We start from the raw sequence: 21,723 nt of genomic DNA, 5'->3' as shown, positions 1-21,723 counted from the left end.
CTTTGCCTCCTCTATTTAGGTTACTGTCACAGTCACAAAAACACGTAGACGTATAATGCACTATAGAAGGTACTCTGGTAAAAAATCGGTTCCAAATCTGCATGTTACACTGCAAATGTCGTCGAAAGACGATAATCTTGCGTCTGGAGAGAGTGAACAAAACGTTTATTTGATGTTCTGCGCAAGAAAATTGGTAAATGGTATTCTGGAGGCGCTGCGTTAGAGTGCATTGAGTGTGTAGCAGAGGCAAACGAGCGCATCGAGGCACGTTAGACAAAAGCGCCATCTGGCACTTATCTTCGAAAACGAAGGCATGCAGCCCGCTGAGAAAGTTGCGTGCCAGTCTCGGAGGTTATAAGGTGTAGAACGCAAAGCGACGGGCAGGTGCCACCACCGTGACGTCGTAGCAAACGTTGGAAACACCTTTCTGAGCATCGCGTTGCACTGTCAGCGCAGCCTGATAAACGCTACATTCCTTAGAGTTACTTGTGTGTGCCTCTTCTAGTATAAAGGCAGACATACAAAAAACATCTAAGCGTTGTTGGGGCGCCTCAGATATGCGCAATAATTGCTTTTTAATTGACAATCACACAGCTATGAGCGCTAAAGCTTGAGCAATATTGGTGGGTGCTGCGGATGGGGTTGGCCGTTTGAGGAATCGTTAGGGTGGACAAACAGACAAATGTACAGACAGACAGACAGACAGACAGACAGACAGACAGACAGACAGACAGACAGACAGACCAAAATTTCTCCGTTGAAGGTCCCCAAGAAAGACTATCGTCTTTAATAACTAGTACGCGTGTTTTTTTTTTTTTTTTTTGAAGCAGTGATGAATTTGTTGCCATCTTACGGCTGGCGTGAAGCTGCTTGGCTTCGCTGCTTTTGGCCGGAGTGACTACTCTTATAAGTTTTATGTTACTCTATGTCCGAGCCTCGGTCTAGCATATAAGACTTGTTCAATGCATGTTGCAGTGCACTCATTCTTAGCGAGAAAATGTTTATGATAGATGCGGGTGACGTCACGACGTGACTTTTGGTCCTGCGAAGCGCGCCACGCCACCGGCGACACCGTGCAGCGGTGGTGGGCATCGCGCCAGTGCATTTTGCTGGTCGTTTTCGAGCTCTCTAGCGTATTCTGGCGAGGCGCGTCAGTGTTGGCTGGTCGAAATCGGTACACGTGGTGCGCGTCTTGTTCGTCCGCAACCGGAGACGCGCATCTACTTCTCATTCATTGCTGCTACTCGGACCGAAGGGTGGCACCGAAGTCGCCTATACGATCCGCGCAGTATGCCGCCGTTTTGCACGGCGATGCAGTTAAGAAGGGCGTTTGAAAACTTCGGTGCGTGCAGAAAACGACTTGGAGTGCCTCGCGTTGCCTAACTGCACCCCTAAACGGAAATGACCTTTTTTCGTCTTCGTCTTGATTTATTGATTGAGTGATTGATTGATCGATTGATTGAATGCTTGAATGGTTGACGCTTCGTTGTTGAAACACGTGGGCTGTTTTCTTGAGCGCAGCACGCAAATGCTCTGGTGGGTAAGACAACGAATACAAAGTGAGAGCAATAAAAAAACACGGAAAAAGCGAGAGAGAGAGAACTTCGTGAGGTCAGATTCGAAACCGCGTATCCACATTATGAAGGTGAGCACCTCTAGCGCTTCGCTATTAAGGCACACCGCAGAACGTAGCCTTGTGTGGCTAATGGAGAAGGAAGGACAGATGTGGAGGGAGAGAGAGGGAAGAATAGCAGGGAAAAACGTAGGGAGAAGGCAAAAAAGAGAGAATCAAACAATGAGAAAGAAATAGAGAAAGAAGGAAATACCGGCGACCATTGCAGAAAGACAGAAGTAGAAATAAACAGAGGCAATACGTAAAAAGATGGACAGAAGCGAAAAAAAAAATAAAAGATTAGACGAGGAAGCTGGCAAAACCACTAAGGTGTTCATCCAATCCACTATCTCTTTATATAGCATTGCGTCTCCAGTACAAGCTATGCTTAATATTCTTGTTATTCTTCAATGTTGCTCCACCCTTTGTGTGGAGGCACTCAATTTTAAAGAGGTGGCCTCTCTCTCTCCCATTTACCCCAACAACACTAATTTCCTTGTGGGTGGCAGAAATAAGTATCTTTTATCTACCCTCATACAATTGCTGCTGCACAAAATCCTATGGTGTAATCCTGCCGATCATACCACAAGTTTTTTTGCGCGCTCACTTCTATCCTCGGGACTGCCACTACGTGAGTAATTATTATATCTGCCTGTTTTGTTTATGCATTCTCTAAAATGAGTCATCACAGATTGCGATTACGGAGGAACGCTCATCAGTGCATTGACAGATTCATGTACACATTGGATGAATCTTTGTCTTATAGCATTGCATGCGTTGAACGCAAACTTGCTTTCTTCAGTAGCTGCTGTACACATTCTTATAGGTTCTTTTACGTGCATCGCGATTCCCCTTTGTGACATGTTCTTGTGCCTTTCCGCGAGTTACGCCACTTATTTCGGCTTGGGCCCGCGCGGCTTCCGCGAAGAAGAAAGCGCCCGAACCCCGCGAGGCCGTTACGCCGCCGGTGGAGCACAACAACAACGGCCGCCGGCGTGTTTTCTTTCTTTTACCTCGGAGTCTTTGTCCGGTGTCCCTCCATTGTGGGCTTTTTGTTTACTCGCGCTTTTATGGAAAACTGTGCTACCCCTTTCCTTTTATTTGGCGCCGGGAAAAGCCGGCAGTTTCCTCTTTTTTCCCGCCGTCTTTCAAGCATTAGGGCTCGTCAAACACGACGCTTATTCCTCTGGGCAAAGAAGCCGAGAGCAGCACAATGGATCTATCCGAAGAAGCGCGCCAGGAGTTGCGTAAACTCTTTTTCTCGCGGGAAGCGGCCTTTGTCCCAATGTGGACAATAGGCAAACGGTTTCTACAGTCTTCAACTGCACACAAGACAGGACAGCTGCTCCTCTGGCCTCCTTGGTTCCCCAGCCATGCTATAGGTGCTGTGATCCATTCCTTCCAATATTTAGGAAATGTATATATGCACGTGCTGAAGCGAACCAACCATGCCGCAAAATCTTCTTTAAGGACTAACTGTGAGAAAGGTCGCGTTATCGCCTGCCCAAGCTAACTTCACTGCCCGTATTATCAAGATACCGCGTCATTCTACTCGCCTTCTTTAGTATAGGCGACTATGCACGCGCAAAGTGTACGCAATATCTTGCCATTGATTAAGCTTCGTTCGTTGTTCTGACCATATAAATGTCATCAATGCCGAGCAGTTTTTGTTTGAACATGTCATGTCGCCTTGACTGCACCACGTGAATACTTGCATCCAAAAGTATTTCAAGTGATGCACCGTGTTCGTTGAAAAATGTTTGCCACACCTGATGGGGCTACCTATAGGTTGCAGGCGCACCCGCAAACGCTGGATGCGTGATGCGCACTGCAAAGAGTGACAACTTCGTTGGGAAACGTAGGCGAACACTTGTGCGCTGCTTGATTAAATTACTTTGTCCGTCGATTGGCTTGCCCCCTCGCTGACTCAAGTTGCATCTATATAATTTATTTAAAATGCTTTGCAGGCCCATTAAAAGGCATTGAGTAAGAGGGCATCAGCATATACATAGCAAAAAATACACAGACAAAAACTAAAAACAGAACAAGGTAGGAAACAAACAAAAAACAAACAAATAATAAACGGCAAGATGGAGCAAATATATGCAGTAGAAAAACGCAACGAAATCAGGTCACCACGAAAATATTCACGGTTTGAGACGGATAATTTGTGATCTGGAAGGCTGTTCGAATGTGCTCGAGGTAATGGTGATGAGTTGAATGTCAGTGCGTCATGATGAATGCGCATAAAACTACGCGGGATATTTCCTGGACCGGACTATCTTCGACATGGGATAATGTCGTTGAATAAGTCCAGTGACCAAGTTTTGGTGCCTGTCTTGTGATAAACGCCGAACGCCAGATCCAATGACGCACACAGATGAGGCACATAATGATCTCACCTGAATAAAATAAGTCTTTCTCAGCACGCTAACATTTCGAAGAGAAAAAATATAAAGCACACGCACGGCACTGATAGCGTTCCTGCGTGCGTGTAAAGCGCTGTTACACATTTCCATCATGCAAGCCTCGCAAGAATTTGTTCCTCTTCTTTATTTCAGAGGACAACAATTTTCGGGCAGCGTGCGTCTTTTATTTGATTTCGAAGCGAAGCTGAAGAAAATCCCAACGCACTCGTTGATGATTGGAAACAATATCGCGATGTTGCCGCCGCTCCTGCAACGGCACGCCATCAACAAAGTACTATCGACTTTCATCGATTTCAGCCAGCGTATTCGGAGGAACGACAAGCCAGTAATATAGCATCACCATCTCGCTTTTCTTTTCTTTCTTTTTTCAGGTATATTTTCTGAAAGGGGCATAGTACCGCGTATGTGACTAGTACCATGTTGAACACAATTTGCAAATTTTATTCAATTGCCTAAAATTATGAAAGGTCATTCGTCATCATGTCGGACTAATGAGAAAGCACCCATTCATCGCAAATTAAACGAGAATCACGATCATTACGGTCCAACGAGGTTGTCGCCGCATTGAAGCTCGCAGATTCTGCTGGCCGGGGAAGCAAAATAGAGGCGCCTCGTTTTTAGCGCCACCTACGGTAATCGCAGTGAAGATGAAACAAAAGCCTTCCACAAGGTTGGCTGCCGCGCCGGGCGGCGTCGCCACCGACGCTGCGCTGCAAACGGTTATCGCGATTGTTGGATATGAAAAGTGCGTTATTGTTATCATTTTTAAACAACGATGGGCATCCAATTAATAACCTTGGCATTCTTGAGAATGCCCCCATACGTATGCTGGTAATCTAGTAGCAACGCCTCTCGCTGTGTGTTAACATATTGAGACGCCTCTTGGGGTGGCTAACTTGTAGCGTCGTGATGGGAAACGGCGTTTGGTGGGAACGAAAGGGGGTTCAGAAACGGTGTTACTGACTGCTGCGTGCTTGAACACTTTCTTTCTCAACGAAGAGACACGTATATTGTTCGGAAAAGCATTCAGTTGTTTTTATAAAAAAAAAGTTGTTTCTATCTGCAGGGCACGCATTCGGAGGCGTCCATCGGCAAGGTACACGCAGTGATGTATGCGACAGGCCGGCGCCTCCGGCAGGTTGACTTGCCTTGTCCGGAACGAAAATACTTCGTTTATTCATTTTTATTTTCAAATTCAAGGATTTGCTCTAATGTCACGGTCCACTGCAAGGATGCACGAAATAAATTGTTTTCGGGCACGTTTTTGCCATCTATGAGCTGTACTGTCACTCAAGGGCTATGTAGCTCTCAAAAGGCGCTTAGGACAACGTGCCTCGCTTACGCCCGTGTTTGACACAGGCGTGCGCACGCCTGAGCGAAATATGATAGGCCGGGAGTGCTGCCTGCCCCATACGCTGACTTCAAGGTGGGCGAAGTACTTTCGAACACCCTGCGCATGTTTACGTACTCAAGTGGGCAGCTAGAGGACGCGGAACCCCGCTTCGCGCAAAGAGTGGCATTGACCAAGAAACAAATGGAATGACAGGTTGGGCATCGATGCAAGTTAAAAAGCTCTCACGTGGCCGTGCGTGTACGGCGTTGTTTGATTACCAAGGTAGCCACGTCGGTGAGCACAAATCGGGCACGCGCACTCTCGAGAACTGGACCGAAAACGGCTGCTATTTTGTCGTTTCCGCTGCGTCGGTAAAAGGATGAGCGTGCCGCGAGGCGACGCTTGAGGAGCACCTGCGCGAACTTTCTTGGCGAGGCTGCAGTGCCGCCCTCTATCCTCAGTTTCTTGCAACAGAAGGCGTTGTAGCAGACTCAATTTTTGTTCTTCCGGGCCCTTTCCCGCTCTATCGATCCCAGCGCGGAGAGGGCATCTGTCACAATGCTCTTTCTTTCTTCCTTCCTTTTGCTGCCTGTTCTTTGTTTTTTCTCGTCGGCGGGAGCGCGCTCTCTTGTTGGTGCTTTTAAAAAGAGCGGCCTTGCGCCGAACAAGAAAGCGCCCACCCACGCAGTAAGCCATTCAAACAGGATGTGCGCGGAGCTTTTGATGTGCGGGGGCGTTCCACGCGCGCAATTATGCTAATCTTGTGTCGACGGCAGTGGGTAAATTATTTTAATGAGTCTCGGCTGCACTTTGTTCCTTCCTCTTGCTGGCGCCGCAGTGTGCCGGGCGGCGCGCCGCACCACCGTTCGCCTCCTCGGGAATTGCCGTCGCTGCTCCGCTGGCGAACAACGTCGTCGTCCCGCCTCGGTTCGCCGCCGCCTTCACCGTGAGTTGCCACGCTGCACCCGACACTCGTATTGCGTTACGCAATCTTACAAAAAACATGGCATGCGTCACTTTATGTGCGGTCGAACGTCTTGTTCTACCTCCTTCCGGTGTATTTACTATTGCATGCGAGACCCCCCCCCCCCTCTTTTTCTTTTTCACCCTAGATGTAATTAAGGCGAACAAAAAAGTCCCATCACTCAGGCGAGACTGTGACGGCAAGAGGGGTTGGTTCCAGTGACACACGAAGAGCCTTCTTAAATGCTTTGCTGCCTCCCACCAATTGACTCTGCTTGGCGGCTTCGATGTTAACTTGTCTAGTAACACGGCCGTTCCCAGTGTACAGTGGGCATGCAAGGCGTCAAATGAACGCGAATAGGTGCCCTAAGAACATCACTTGATTTTCTGTATATATATATATATATATATATATATATATATATATATATATATATATATATATATATATATATATATATATATATATATATATATATATATATATATATATATATATATATATATATATATATATATATATATAAGGGAAAGAAGTGTACACCTAAGGGCTCGTTTTTCCGTGTTTTGACACATTATTAATGAGATCTAACAGACAGTAATGCCAAGGAATGTACAGGGGAAGTTATTAGAACCATTGAAATGTAAATAAGAAAGAAAAGTGGGTGAAAAAATAACTAGCCGTGAGCAGGAATCAAACCTACGACCTTCGAATAACGCGTTCGATGCTCTTTTCACCCACTTTTCTTTCTTATTTACATTCTATTGGTTCTAATAACTTCTTCTGTACATTCCTTGGCATTACTGTCTGCTAGATCTCATATATATATATATATATATATATATATATATATATATATATATATATATATATATATATATATATATATATATATATATATATATATATATATATATACTGGTTCATTCATTCATTTATCTATTTATTTATAATTCTTGCGACGTTGTACAGGATCCTATACAATGTTCGCGTAAGATCAGCTGTGAGTTCACCTGTGTACAAGATGTCCTGTGTTTTTTTTTCTTGATTTTCCCTTCCTTTTCAGGATTTTCGGAAAGTGAGTTAGCATGTGCCGCTAAAGAATATCGCAGCGACAATACCAAGGCAAAGTAGAAGCCACTTTCTTTTTATCCTCAGCGGAAATAATGCACGGAAACAGAAAAGGGAGAAAAGAGGAGCCGATGACCTTCTGTGCCTGTTCGCGTGGCCTTCATCAAAATAATCAGTATTGATCCATTATCTGCTTTAGAAAGCTCAGTTCCCTACAACCCAATCTCATCGCTCAGTTTGATTAGATAATCACCACATACAGTCGTCAACAGTTGCCATACCAACTCAAGCACGTCCAAAATTGGGATCTTTTCAAGTCAAAACGTGCGTTCTTTACCACCGAACACTACTCTATCCTTGACGACACGTGAACTGCATATGTATATCAGGCGAGTGTCTTCTGTGGATCCATTAATAAATAGAAACTGGCATGAATGGACGAATGTCGTCCCGAAACATTTATTAATTCCTACGTTTCAGCAAGGTCCGGCCTTCGTTAAGGAATGCATTGCAAACGTTAAATGTACTGCCTCTACACATTGGAGGCCTCCAAGACGTGCCTATTTGAATATTTAATACCACACATATATCAATGTAGGACGCAAATCAATAATATGGGCAACAGTACGATGTAGTATTGACAGGACTATATCACAAAAAGACAGTGTACGGTGCAGTTTGCGCAGTAATAAAGGGCACTTTCTTTCAGTCACGGAAAGAAACAAAGTGATATATATATAATATATATAATATATATATATATATATATATATATATATATATATATATATATATATATATATATATATATATATATATATATATATATATATTCTGGTGTTGCTAATATAAAATATATGCAGCTGTTTAACATATGTCTGTGCTTAGATTTGTACATATATCTTCCGCGACGTTATAGTGTCTCGCTCAAGAAAAAAAAATAAGACACATTCAGCTTCCATAATGTTGGTTCCCAAAGTTCGTGAAATCTGCTGCATTTTCCGTTAGAAATCTGCACCCACGCAGCATTATATATAATTTCTGTTGAACGTTTAGAGAAGAAACGCCGTTCCACCAGCCATTCCGTCGTATAGACCTAACGTGTTCTCTCGTTACACGGTGCAACGCGTTACACTTCCACTGATTCTGAATGAAACGGTGGCGTTCCTGCATTCCTCCAAAAAAGAGCCATAGTTCCTGGAACGTCGTTCTGTGGAACGCCGTTCCGTACAGCACTGGTAAATAAATTGTTTGCCGTAAGCAATCATGACAACGTTCGTTCAATGGCTTCGTGGTCAGCGCCATGCGCTGCGTAATTAACGAGGTCACTGGTTCGACGCTTGCGGCAGAACTACTTCTCTCTTTTTTTTTTGCAATCTGTTAGTATATATTTAAAAACTTCACATCCGGGATCAAAATATGTCAGCAGAGTCGTGTTAAAAGTAACACGGCTCTGCGGTTAAAAGTAGCCTTGGTAATGTGCTGCGGCACGAATGTGCCGCTGCACATTCGGCAGACACTTCGAAATAATGTCAGAAAATCTGCCAGTACCTCTGAAGCGTTTCAAAAATATAGTCTCTGCAACCAGCCAGTTTTAACGTGACGGCGTTAAACAGCTCATTTCGCAGAAATTCCGGCGGCGGCGTCGTTGGTTGTGAGCGAAGAATCATCGTCTAATGCGTGACCGAAAAGTCGAGTGAGTGAGCAAACTTTATTTAACCAGCGGATTGAGGCGTGGGCCTAAGCCGCACCAGGGGCGGTGGAGAGACCCTGTCTCTCAACCGCCTCCCGTGCTCGCTGGATGGCCCATACTTGATCTGTCCGATCTGAGCTGATCAGCGCGGCTCTCCACCGCGCCCCAAGCTGTTCTGCATTGGCGTCCTGTATCTGTGTGCATTCCCATAACATATGCTCTAGGGAGGCGCGTCTCATGCTACATAGTTTACACGAGTCATCTGGGTATAGTTCGGGGTAGATGCGATTTAGGTGCTTCGGGTTGGGAAATGTTCTAGTTTGAAGTCGCCTCCAGTCAACCTCCTGAAATCTGCGCCTCGACTTTTAGTAGAATTGGATAATGTCGCAGAACCTAAACATTCTGTCCCTCTCCCACCACTCATCTCCTCCAGTACCTCATGTGAAGCTCCATTGCGAGTGCGGTAAGTGAGACCTCGCGCTACGCGGTGAGCCTCCTCGTTGAGGTTGGGAATGAGCGACGCACACGGGGTGTGGGCTGGGAACCATATAATATACCGTTCTTCGAATTCCTCGGATGATATGAGATTTGCCTTGCGGAGGAGTATGTTGGCTGCCTCGGGAGATATTCTTCCTCGTGCATAGTTACGGATGACTGCGAGTCGCTGATGACATACCCACACTTTGGGGAAATTATGGCCTGTGCAATAGCCACCTCTTCCGCGATTTCTGAATTAGCCGAGCGTATGGAGCACGCGTTTACGCATTTGCGGTCGGTGTTTATTACTGCCGCAACGTAGGATTTGTGAGTACTCCGCTGCGTCTACGAACAACGCCTCCTTGTCTCTGCCGTAGGCCTTAAGCAGAGTTCTAGCGCGGCTTTCTCTTCTGCCCTGATTAAATTCGGGGTGCATGTTTTTGGGCAGATTGTGGACCTGGATCTTTTCCCTGATCACCTTTAAAACCGACACTTTACTTCCTTGTTGCCTATGGTAATTTATCCCCAACTTGTCAAGGATACTCCGTCCTGTGCGCGTGCTGGCTAGCCTCTCCAACTGGGCAATTTGTTGCGCTTCTATCAGCTCCTCTAAAGTGTTATGTAAGCCCAGTTGAAACAGTTTTTCGTTGCTGGTGCTATCTGGAAGGCCCAAAGCTTGTTTGTACGCCTTTCGTATGAGTGCGTTGATTTTGAGTTTTTCGGCTGTATGCCAGTTTAGATATGCCGCTACGTATATAATGTGACTTATGGCGAATGAATAAATAAGCCTGATGACGTTAGTAGTCGAGAACGATACAAATAAAATAAATGATAAAAGAACCTGGGTCACAGTGGCCATTGAAGCTGCGTAGTATAAGCAGATGTTCAATCGCACGGCCACGTGTCTGCTTGGCAATACAGAAAAAACAACATCCTCTGCTTGGAAAAGCAGGGAAAGTAACACTTGCTTCACACGCGTCCTGTATACATGCTTCACAGTATACCATCAACTATTGCAGCAATAATGCTTGATACAAGCGCACATTGCCATCAGGCGTCAGAGCATGTTCTCACATTGACTTCATGGTTTAGAGCCGGTGACCCACTACAGAAAGCACACACACTACTGCGCCTACCTTTAGCTCCACGTATAGTGGGTATTTAATAGCAAGTTTGAAAAGGTTTCATACACTAACCCCCGTATTCACAAATGCTCCCCGACTTGACTTTTATGCTTCACTTGACAGAGTTGAGCACTGCGCCGCTGCTCGGTTGAAAATGACGCTGCGGTACTCAAGAATCGCAGCAGATTGTCGCTTATATGCAGTGACTTGCCCTGCCTATAGAGGCGGTGCTCTCATCGGCATTCTCAAGTGAAGGTGAAACGTTCAGTGAAGGGACGTTCTAGAATTCGTGACTCCAGCAAATCATGCGGCACCTATAGCTGCAATATAGGGAAACTGCGTACTGAGGTCCAAACAGTCCAAGCGCTAGTCGTGTATACGGTAGGAGCACGGTAGGATGATGCCGCCCGTGAAAAAAAAAAAAAACGAACAATCAAGCAGATTCCTTCTTTCAAGGTGAGGCACCAGTGTTAACTTGTCAACTCGAACATATTAAATTACAATTCTGATTGATATGTGGGGTTTAACGTCCCAAAACCACCATTTGATTATGAGAGACGCCGTAGTGGAGGACTCCGAAAATTTTGGCCACCTGGGGTTCTTTAACGTGCACCCAAATCTGAGTACACGGGCCTACAACATTTACGCCTCCATCGGAAATGCAGCCGCCGCAGCCGGGAATAAATTACAATTCTGTCCAGTGACTACATGTCACTGCGGCGCCCGAAGTATGTAAACAAATTTCGCAGAGACGCGGTGCATTGCACACACAACGCGACCACTTCAAGAACGCCGCTCGCGTTCGCGGGGCCACTGGTGCCGACTAAAATAGGATTCTGCGCATCAACAACCGGCTCCCCGTCTGCAAAGCAGGGCGAACTCCAATCACACTGCACAAAACTCAATATTTTTGTTAGCGACAGCAGATCGCGGTGACCTCCGTGAATCCACCATGGATGGATGGATGGATGGATGTGGCTGTACCCTTTAGATCGGGCGGCGGCTAACGCCACCTAGCCATAATACTTAGTGAACTAACTATTACATTTATCTTTTTTTCCTTTGAATAATGAAGTTGAGGATTCGTACTTCGCAGTGAAGGGTTTAATTTTCACTCGTGCCTTGACTTTAGCCACCAATCAGATAACCTCCTTCTAGTTAAGTCTACCCGCTTAAAATCTATTTTGCCCTCGCTGTCCCTAAATCCCAGTGCTTTGAAAAACTCTGCGCCATCATCCTGAACTATAGGGTGAAGCCCTTTACAGAACATTATCAAGTGTTCGGCAGTTTCTTCTTCCTCTCCACACGCACTGCATATTGTGTCGACCCCTTCGTATTTGGCCCGATATGTCTTGGTTCGCAGTACTCCCGTCCTGGCCTCAAACAGTAGAGAACTACCCCGAGTATTATCATAGATCCTTTCCTTGGCAATTTCCTGCTTAAATGTTCGATAGATCTCTAGTGCGGACTTCTTAATCATGCCCATTCTCCACATGTCAGTCTCCGTTTCCTTCACTTTTTTCTTAACCGATAGTTCTTTTTGGTTTGGCCACCTGCTGTTTTCTAAGTATTTACCAGTCAACTTCCTGGTTCGCTTCCTCCATTTTATATCGACATTCTTCATGTACAAGTAGCTGAAAACCTTCCTAGCCCAACGCTCTTCCCCCATTTCTCTCAATCGCTTCTCAAATTTTATCTTGCTGCTAGCCTCCCTGCCCTCAAATGATGTCCATCCCATATCACCTTGTACTCCCTGATTTGGTGTATTCCCGTGAGCTCCTAAAGCAAGCCTACCTATTCCACGTTGCTTAATTTCTAATCTTGCTTGAACTTCTGATCTCATGCACAAGACCGCATTGCTGAACGTCAGCCCAGGAACCATGACCCCTTTCCATATTCCTCTCACAACATCATACCTATTGTAATTCCACAGTGCCCTATTTTTCATGACTGCTGCATTCCTGTTACCTTTAGTCGTCACGTATATTTCGTGTTCCCTCAGATACTCGGTCCCATTGCTTATCCATACGCCCAGATATTTGTATTTATCTGTCATCTCTAGCGTGACCTCCTGTATTCTAAGCTCACTACCTTCGTTGTCATTGAAAATCATGACTGCTGATTTTTCCCTACTGAATCTAAAATCTAACCTATCTCCCTCATTACCGACGATGTCCATCAATCTCTGCAAATCTTCCTTGTTGTTGGCCATTAGCACTATATCATCTGCGTACATTAATGCCGGTAGTGCCTGATCAATAAGTTTTCCTTGTTTGACTAAAGAGAGGTTGAAGCCAAGTCCACTTCCCTCTAATTTTGCCTCTAATCCTTGTAGGTACATCATGAATAATAAGGGTGACAGGGGGCACCCCTGCCTAAGCCCCCGTTTTACCTCTGCAGGCTTGGATACCTGTTTTTCCCACTTTATAACTACCTTGTTACCTTTATAGACACCCTTTAAAAGATTAGTGACTACATGTTCCACGCCTAGTGTGTCCAATATTCCCCACAATTCCTCTTGAACCACGCTATCGTACGCTCCCTTGATATCCAAAAATGCTAGCCACAGGGGCCTGTGTTCTTTTTCTGCTATTTCGATGCACTGCGTCAGTGAGAACAGATTGTCTTCCAACCTCCTGTGTTTCCGAAACCCATTCTGCAGTTCCCCCAGCACCCCCTCATCCTCTATCCACACCTGCAGTCTTTCCTTTATAATCTGCATCGCCAGCCTGTAGACCACTGATGTCACTGTTATAGGACGGTAGTTGTTTATGTCAGCTTTGTCCCCCTTTCCTTTATAGATCATGCTCATCCTGCTAAGTTTCCATCCATCGGGAACTTCACCATCGATTATTATTGTACTCACTGCCTCTCTCAAAGCCTGCTTAGACTTCGGACCTAATGTTTTTATCAGCCTAATTGGAATGCCATCTGGGCCTGTTGATGTACTACTAGGAACCCTTTTCTCAGCCCTTTCCCACTCTTGTTGTGAAAATGGAGCCATTGCACTATTTGATTCGTCTTTGTCTATTGTGGTGCATAAAGTACTTCTTTGTTGAAATTTTTCTGTCACCCTTGTTCTTATATATTCAATAGCTTCGTCCCCTTCTAGCCTAGCACCTTGGGCTGTAGTTATAAAGTTCTGCTCTAGGCTCGTCTCATCTCTTAGGGAGTTTAGATGGTTCCAAAATTTCGCAGCTGCCTTTCTATCTTTTTTATGTACTTCTGCCAGCCACTGAGCTCCCTTCCTTCTAATCTTTTCATTGATCAGAAGGGATGCATCCCTTCTACAGCTTAGAAAGGTTGCCCATTTTCTTTCCACATCATCTGTCGGTTCACCCCGCTGCTTAGCATGTCTGTGTTCCCTAGAGGCTTCCTGACGTTTTGCTATGGCTCTCTTAACTTCCTCATCCCACCAACTTTTGGGTTTGTGTCTTCTTTTCCGGGGCGACTTGTCACGCGTCTTAGCAAGCTCTATCTCAAAGAGTCTAATTAGATTCGTGTATGTCCACACTGTCTTATTATCCTCCGTGATTACTTTCTCAATTTGTTTAGTGGCTATTTCAATTTGCCTTTCTGGATAAAAATTTTCCTGTAGTTGCTCATCTTGTCTCCTTCCCACTTTCACTGCTCTTCCAAAACTTAGCTTGATACGTTTGTGATCGCTACCCAGACTTCTGGAGCCACCTTCATCTATGTGCATTTCCCTGAGCTTATCATACATCCTATGTGACATCAGTGCATAATCTATCGTCGACTGAAGCCTTCCTACCTCCCATGTTATTTGCCCTTCACACTTCTCGGTACTGTTGCAAATGATCAAATCAAGCCTTTCACACATATCCATGATCATTTTGCCTGTCGGGTCGGTATACCCATCTATATCTTCTATGTGCGCATTCATGTCTCCTAGTATAATTATCTCGCACTCTCTTCCTAACTCCTGAATGTCCTTTGATATACACTCTACCATTGCCTGGTTTTCCTCTCTGGCCCTAGCTCCCGTCCACAAGTACACGAAACCAAGGAGTGTCATTTGACCTGCCACTTTCCCTTTTAGCCATAAATGTTCCTTGCACTCCTGCTTGACCCTTTGCCAGTCTGTACTTTTATGAATGAATGCCCATGCTACAACTTCGCAGTGCCCTCTCATGTTCATTTGAGTTGCGAACAGTGGCGTACCAACTTTTTCGCGAATGGGGGGGGGGGGGGGGGCAGACCTACCTCACTCAACAGCCGGAATAACTCTGCTCAGTGAAGGGGCTCGCGTCCCCCTTGCCCCCGCGGCTGATACGGCTGTGGTTGCGAATAGTGGAGTACACACTAGTAACAAGATATCGCTATCGCGTTAATCTCTCAGTGGCTAAATAAAGTATGGCGTAGCGCGCACGCGCGTTCACGCACGACATGGTTTAACTACGCCGGTGAAAAATGGAGAACTTCAAGCCTGTCGTCACGACGTAGCCGGCGCGCCCGGTGGAGTATGGCGTGTTGGGCGACGCCGGCGCAGAGATAAAAAATGTTCCTATTTCACGCGCTCCACGTAACCACAATGCACTGCGCGCGGCAGCGGCGCGCGGCAAAATGGCGCCTCTTGTGCGCGTCGGGAAGGTGCGGCCGTGGTTTAGTCGAGACTGATCAATGACCACATCATTCGGTGTCTCAATTAAATAGTCAAATTCACACCAAAATTACAACCACACACTAGAAAAAAAAACTTACACGGGACGGGTGCTCCCCTACAACTGTTTATTCCTTGAGAAATCAGGCTATTATTAACCCACTTCTCGTCAACAAGTGCGCGACATGCTCGGGCCGTCGCTTACCAAATCACGCTATCGGACACTTGCTCTCTAGATAACGTGGTTCCGACTCACACAGGTTGAGTGACGTTTCGCAAACACAATTATATCCTGTTTCTTTATGTGATTGGCCTCCAAAATTTACCGTGCTACCTTGCTTTTACTCTTTCCCAGGATCCTATATAACCAGCGTAAAGCATGGTGTGCACCCACATGCACTGGCATGCGTGCTTAAATGTGAACCGTCCTTCTTACTTACCATGAGAGCGCGTTTCTTCTCTCGATCATTGGAGCAGGGCCCCGTGTGGCCAACATAGCTATTACCACACGATAGGGGTATTTCGTAAAACATTCTCCTGGCGCACTTCGTCAACGGCGGCGCATGCTTCTTTTGACAGTCTTTCAGCTGTTTAGCATGAGTTAAGTTAATGCGAAAGCACAACTTCGCCTGTTTGTTTTGGGCGGCGGACACCATCGGTACACCAAGCCGACTCGCCACCTTTTTCATGTTGTGTTTGACCGTGAATAAAAAGCACTACCTCCGGCCTTTCTGTATCCTTTCGTGTTTCGTTTGTTTGTTCGTTTGTAGCCTCTAATCCATGCCTCATACCCACTCTGGGGGATTGGCCAAGAGAACATATAGTCTCATATGGACGATAACTGCATTATTGCTTACAACGAAAAAAAAGGGGGGGGGAGTTGTATAGTGAAGACAATATGTTAAAAAAAGAAAGAAACCAAAGATTTACATAGTGAGAAAAAAGAATCAACGAGAAAGTAGACACTAATAGCTATAACATGATTTTGGGAGCCGACCAGACAGCTCGTTTTGCCAAACCCGATTAATTCTGTATGTCACGGTTTTATCCAGATTTGAAAATTACTTTTTGACCCGGTTTTTTTTTAGTACCTGTTAACGTGGGCTTTAAGTGAAAAACGTTTAGAGTCTTGAATAAAACTACGCACCGCATTGAATGCATCTCTGTGGCAATTCCCAAGCCGAATCTTCTTTTTTTTTACATTCTGCAGAAGGCACTGAGCAACCGCATACAAAATCGAGTAAGGGAACCTGGCAACTTTCAAATGGTAAAATTGCATGTGAATACTGAACTATATGGGATGCGGATGTGACTTCCGAAGTCCGGGCCGCAGGGAAAGCATTACAACGCCCCTCTTCACGGTTTTGAAACGGGCCGAACCAAAATGTAAATGTTCCTTCTTTGCACGGGGGGCAAAACACCAGCATACATGTCTGTGTTTTCTTCTTCTCACTGACTTATACGTGAAGATGACTATTCCTTTGGTTGATATGTCACTTTAAAGTCACGAGAACGTTACGAGGAGGAGATAAATGATGCCGTACACGAATTCCATGTCATGATTATCTTGTTTGGATGCGTCGTTTACGTTAATCATCTATTCACGTCACGTGATACCAAATTTAGTATATGTGGAGCTAGCGAAACATCTGCGAGCACGCTATCAGCGTGGTATGTTGTCATATTCTTACATGACAGGCGTATCAGGATTAGCATGTTTACACCACTCATATGTTTCGTCATTCGTTGACGTCACATAACACCAAATTGGGTATATGTGGAGCTAGCGAAACGACCACAAGTGCATCATGAAGCGCCCAATGTACTCCAACGTAAAGTTGACGCACGCGCACGCTGGTCGCAGCGACGCTATGCGTTAGCAAAACGTGAGAGCTCTATAGTCTGACACCAGGCGCGACCAGCGTCCTTCGGCGCGGCCCAACCCCAGCTGGCACGAAATGTGACATGCTGCATATCACACCCACAACGTTACCCAGACAGCATTGCGTCTGCGTCTTTTCGTGACGGAGGGACGCTGGATGCGCTAAAACGCGCATGTGTCAAAGCAACGCAGCGCGTCGTTCGCCTGCGAGTATATGGCAGGACCAGCGACTGGCGTGGCAACGCCGGCGTGACGCGACAAAACGACTGCCGATGCACACGCACGCCATGTCACGTCAAAGTGTATTGGCCCCTTGACTGTGGCATGTACTCATGCTGTCACATGACACATATCTCATAATTATCTTGTTTGCACCAGTCACGTACCTTCATAATCTATTGACGTCACGTAATACCAAATTTGGCATATGTGAAGCTAGCAAAATGGCCGCGATCGCATAATGAGTGCGGCATGTAGTCATGTTGTGACATGACACGCATGTCTATATTTATCATGTTTGGATGTGTCATTTACCTATGTCATCCGTTCGCGTCACGTAATGCCGAATTTCGTACATGTGAAGTTAGCGAAACGGCCGCGAACGCATCATGGGCAAAGCATGTAGCCTTGTTGTTCCATGACACGCATCTCATGTTTATTATGTTCGCACCAGTATTATACCTTCGCCATCCATTCACGTCCCGTAATACCAAATTTGGTATAAGTGAAGCTATCGAAACGACCACCAGGGCATCATGAGCGTGGCATGTAGTGTTGTTACATGACACGCATCTCACGATTATTATGTTAGGGTCTGTTGCTTGTATTCTCCATGCAATCATGCCATACCGTACCAGTTTTGCAACATGTCATGTGAACGAAACCACCGTAAGAGCAGCAAGACCATAAAATGTAAATCATGACATTCGTGACATACATGTGATAATTTTCATGTTCTGACTGGTTAAATATGCTCATCATACAGTCACGGTACGCCATACCAAGTTTGGTGCCGATACCGTTATCCAAACAGCCAGGAGAGCTGAAAGTCTAAAGTGGCTAGATAGATAGATAGATAGATAGATAGATAGATAGATAGATAGATAGATAGATAGATAGATAGATAGATAGCTAGATAGATAGATAGATAGATAGATAGATAGATAGATGGATAGATAGAGAGATAGATAGACTGATAGATAGACTGATAGATAGACTGATAGATAGATAGATAGATAGATAGATAGACTGATAGATAGATTGATAGATAGACTGATAGATAGATAGATAGACTGATAGATTGATAGATATACAGATAGATAGATAGATATACAGATAGATAGATAGATAAATAGATGGATAGATAGATAGATAGATAGATAGATAGATAGATAGATAGATAGATAGATAGATAGATAGATAGATAGATAGATACGCCTAAAGTCACCGAAGTTCGCTAAGAAAAGCTTCGAATTAAAAAAAAAACGACTGGGAAGCCTTCGGTATGTGTTCTCGTATGTACAAACATAGATGCATATTTCCCCCATCGCTTCCGATGCAATGTAGGTAACAATGCTTGTGAGGAAAAACGTTTCGGACTCGAAGTCAAACAGTGCACAGCGCGAGAAAATACACGCGCGTCAACCAAAAGGCGTGGGTTGAGGAGAACATAGCGAGAAACTTGTGTACCCGTCAACCAAAGCACGCCGTGCTGCGATGGCCGCGGACGACGAAGACAGTGCGCATACACCACTTCGGAGCTGCGGCATGGTGAGTCGTCGCTGGCTTCATGTACTTGTAGCACGGAGGAAGGAAAAAACTTGTGAGAGGCACTGACGTCACTCGTTAAGAACCCGTGGTGAAGCCGCAAGTCGGCCATATGGACTGGGCAGATTCTCCTCTCTTGTTTGCATCCGAATGCAAAGCAGAAGGCGCGACTTTCTCTGCGGCTCGGAAAGCACGAGAACTGCGCAGCGCGCGTGTCGTGACGATCGGAAACTAATGGGACGGGGCTCAACACTCTGGGCAAGTGCGACGCATTCGGCGAGTCATTTTGTCCGAGTATTAGCAGCGAGTAACGGCTCACCGCCAAAGAAGCAAGTACAAGAGAACGCCTAGATGCACTCACAATGGCGAGTGTTTTCCCGTCATTATTTCAGCAACTGTACAGACATTACGATCGGTCGTGCGCCTTCTTCTATACGGTTGCATTCCGACACGAGGCCGTCGCGGCGCCCGGAACTGGGCCCGTGTTCTGCGTGAAACTCACCAGCGTCAGCATTCCGCGACCCGGGTGACTTTGAGCATGACGCAAGTTACACTTGAACGTGGTCGCTCTAACGTCGAGATTAAAATTCTGGGTATGAGTGTCCCAAGCGGAACAGAAAAACTGCTTTATTACGCACATTCAAGTCGTTACTGTACAAATACCGAACACGAAACTACGTATGTGCACATGGTCCTCATTGCGTCTTGCTGGGCACAACAGCTTCATACGTTGCCACAAGCAGGAGCACTGCCCAACTGTCACTGACCTGCAAAGCGTTTGTCCACTGCAATTTCACTGAACAGTTCAAATGATTCATCCGCGTCATCCGTTGCACGACACGTGGATATGCGCTCGTCCTACGCACTGTTCAGGCCCCGTGGTGGATGAAAGGTTTTGTAAACGTTGCTAAGAGTATACAGTGACTACCAGGAGAACAGTGCGTAACAAACAACGCGTTGCAGAGCACGGATATGTTCCTCCAAGGCTCAGCACGAGACCTACCGAGGCACACATGCCGCCGCCAGCCGCGGCCGCTCACTGCTAGACCAGGTATACACTGCGCAACACGTAACCATATAGCAACGCCGCAATTGTGCCCAGTGAATATGGCCGCCATGATGTTATTTCCTCCACACTTTTCGCGTAGCATGCCGGCTGGGCATGCTCTCTCCTATCTTTTCTTCCTCCGTAACCCATAGCGTATCCTACTTCACCGCGCGTGACCTGAAGCGCTGAACACGCCGCACTATAACTAAGACTCTGAGCGCGAAGCTTTAGGGTGCCTTTTTTTACGTATAGGACTGAAATATAGAGATTAACAAAACAACTAGAGAAAACCCGAGGACCACACAGCGAAAAATGGAACGTAGAATGATAAGAATAACATTTAGAGACCGGAGGACTGCATCTCGGAAAAGAGAACAGACAAGTGTTGCGGGTATCCTTGCTGGCATCAAGCGAAAAAAATTGGCAGATCCCACGTTAAATGGGAATCGATAACATGCGAAGCACGAACGAGGAAGGTTAATACGCCACTTTCAAATCAACATAACGTTAGGAGGCGCATGGATGTAGTCAAAACAAGTACAAATGTTATGCGCACTCAGGTATATAGATAATATGTTAAGATAAGAGGTTATAGTCGCGTAAACACGGCATCACTAACGTTTTCAATGCCAGCCCCAGTAGTGGCAGGCATGTAAATTATGCCGTACATAACCTTGATATAATGATTATCATGTTTGCGCCTGGCATTTGTGTTCGTCATCCAATCACGTCACGTAATACCAAATTTGGTTTATGTCCAGCTATAGCAAAACTGCCGGGAGTGCGCTATGAGCGTAGCATGTCGTCATCTTCTACATGACAAGAGTATATGATTATCATCTTTAGACGAGTCATTTGCTTCGTCGTCCTTTCAAGTCACGTAATACCGAATTCGGTATATGTGAAGCTAGCGAAACGTCCGCGATCGCACGAAGAGCGTATGGCGTGTCGTCATGATTTACATGACATGCATCTCATGATTTTCATGTTAGAGCCTGCCACTTATGTTAGCCGTGCAGTCATGTCATACAATACCAGTTTTGCAATATGCCATGTGAAAGAAATCACCCCAAGAGCAGCAAGACAACGACATGTAATTCATGGCATTCATGACATGCAAGTCAAGATTTTCATGTTATGACTAGTCACTTAGGCTCATAATACACTCATGTTATGCCATAAAAGGTTTGGTACCGTAACGGCCATGACAAGAACAGCAAGAGAGACGGCAGGGAGGTCAACCAGGCACATGCCCGGTATGCTACTTTAGGCTGGGAGAATAAAAAAGGGTAGTATATAGATGAGAGAGAGAGAGAGAAGAAAGAGAAGAGAAAAAGGCAAAAAAAAAATGTCAGTCAATGCGCTGACTCGTATGGAGCGGTGGCACAACACAAAACTTTGAGGCGTTCGCATAAAACCGTAATTATGAAAAAGAGCCAGAGGGCTTTGACTGCTCTTTGGGCCGACAAAAGACGAGGAGAGTGCTCCAGCAGCATCTGCACAAAGAGTGGCGGATTGTCCAATTGTCGCCATGCGTCAGTCTGTTTTTGTCTCTCAGTGGCAAATCGAGGGCTAGGACGTAGCAGTCCGTCGATGCTTTCTTCGGTGCCGCAAACGTCCATTCCGCACTGTCAGAAGAGCTAAAATCTGTGGGCGGCTGGCTAGATAGATAGATAGATAGATAGATAGATAGATAGATAGA

The 21,723-nt window shown here is 45.6% G+C and overlaps 1 protein-coding gene across 7 annotated transcripts in view; it reads left to right on the top strand.

Annotated features, from left to right (window-relative positions):
* Positions 1–21,723, top strand: part of nab (NGFI-A-binding protein homolog) — a 1,065,342-nt gene that overhangs the window by 404,860 nt on the left and 638,759 nt on the right. Inside the window, exon 1 of one of the 7 annotated variants that reach the window (XM_075893961.1) lies at positions 6,002–6,320. The exons of the other annotated variants lie outside the window; for them this stretch is intronic. The gene's annotated coding sequence lies outside the window, so the exon portion shown is untranslated. Of the gene's footprint in view, positions 1–6,001; positions 6,321–21,723 lie in introns of those variants that run through there. 7 annotated transcript variants of the gene reach the window in all.

This window comes from Rhipicephalus microplus, chromosome 4 (genome assembly GCF_043290135.1).
Source record: "Rhipicephalus microplus isolate Deutch F79 chromosome 4, USDA_Rmic, whole genome shotgun sequence".
NCBI classification, from domain to species: domain Eukaryota; kingdom Metazoa; phylum Arthropoda; class Arachnida; order Ixodida; family Ixodidae; genus Rhipicephalus; species Rhipicephalus microplus.
Note: the sequence above shows the minus strand (reverse complement) of the source record. Positions and strands in the feature narration are given on the sequence as shown.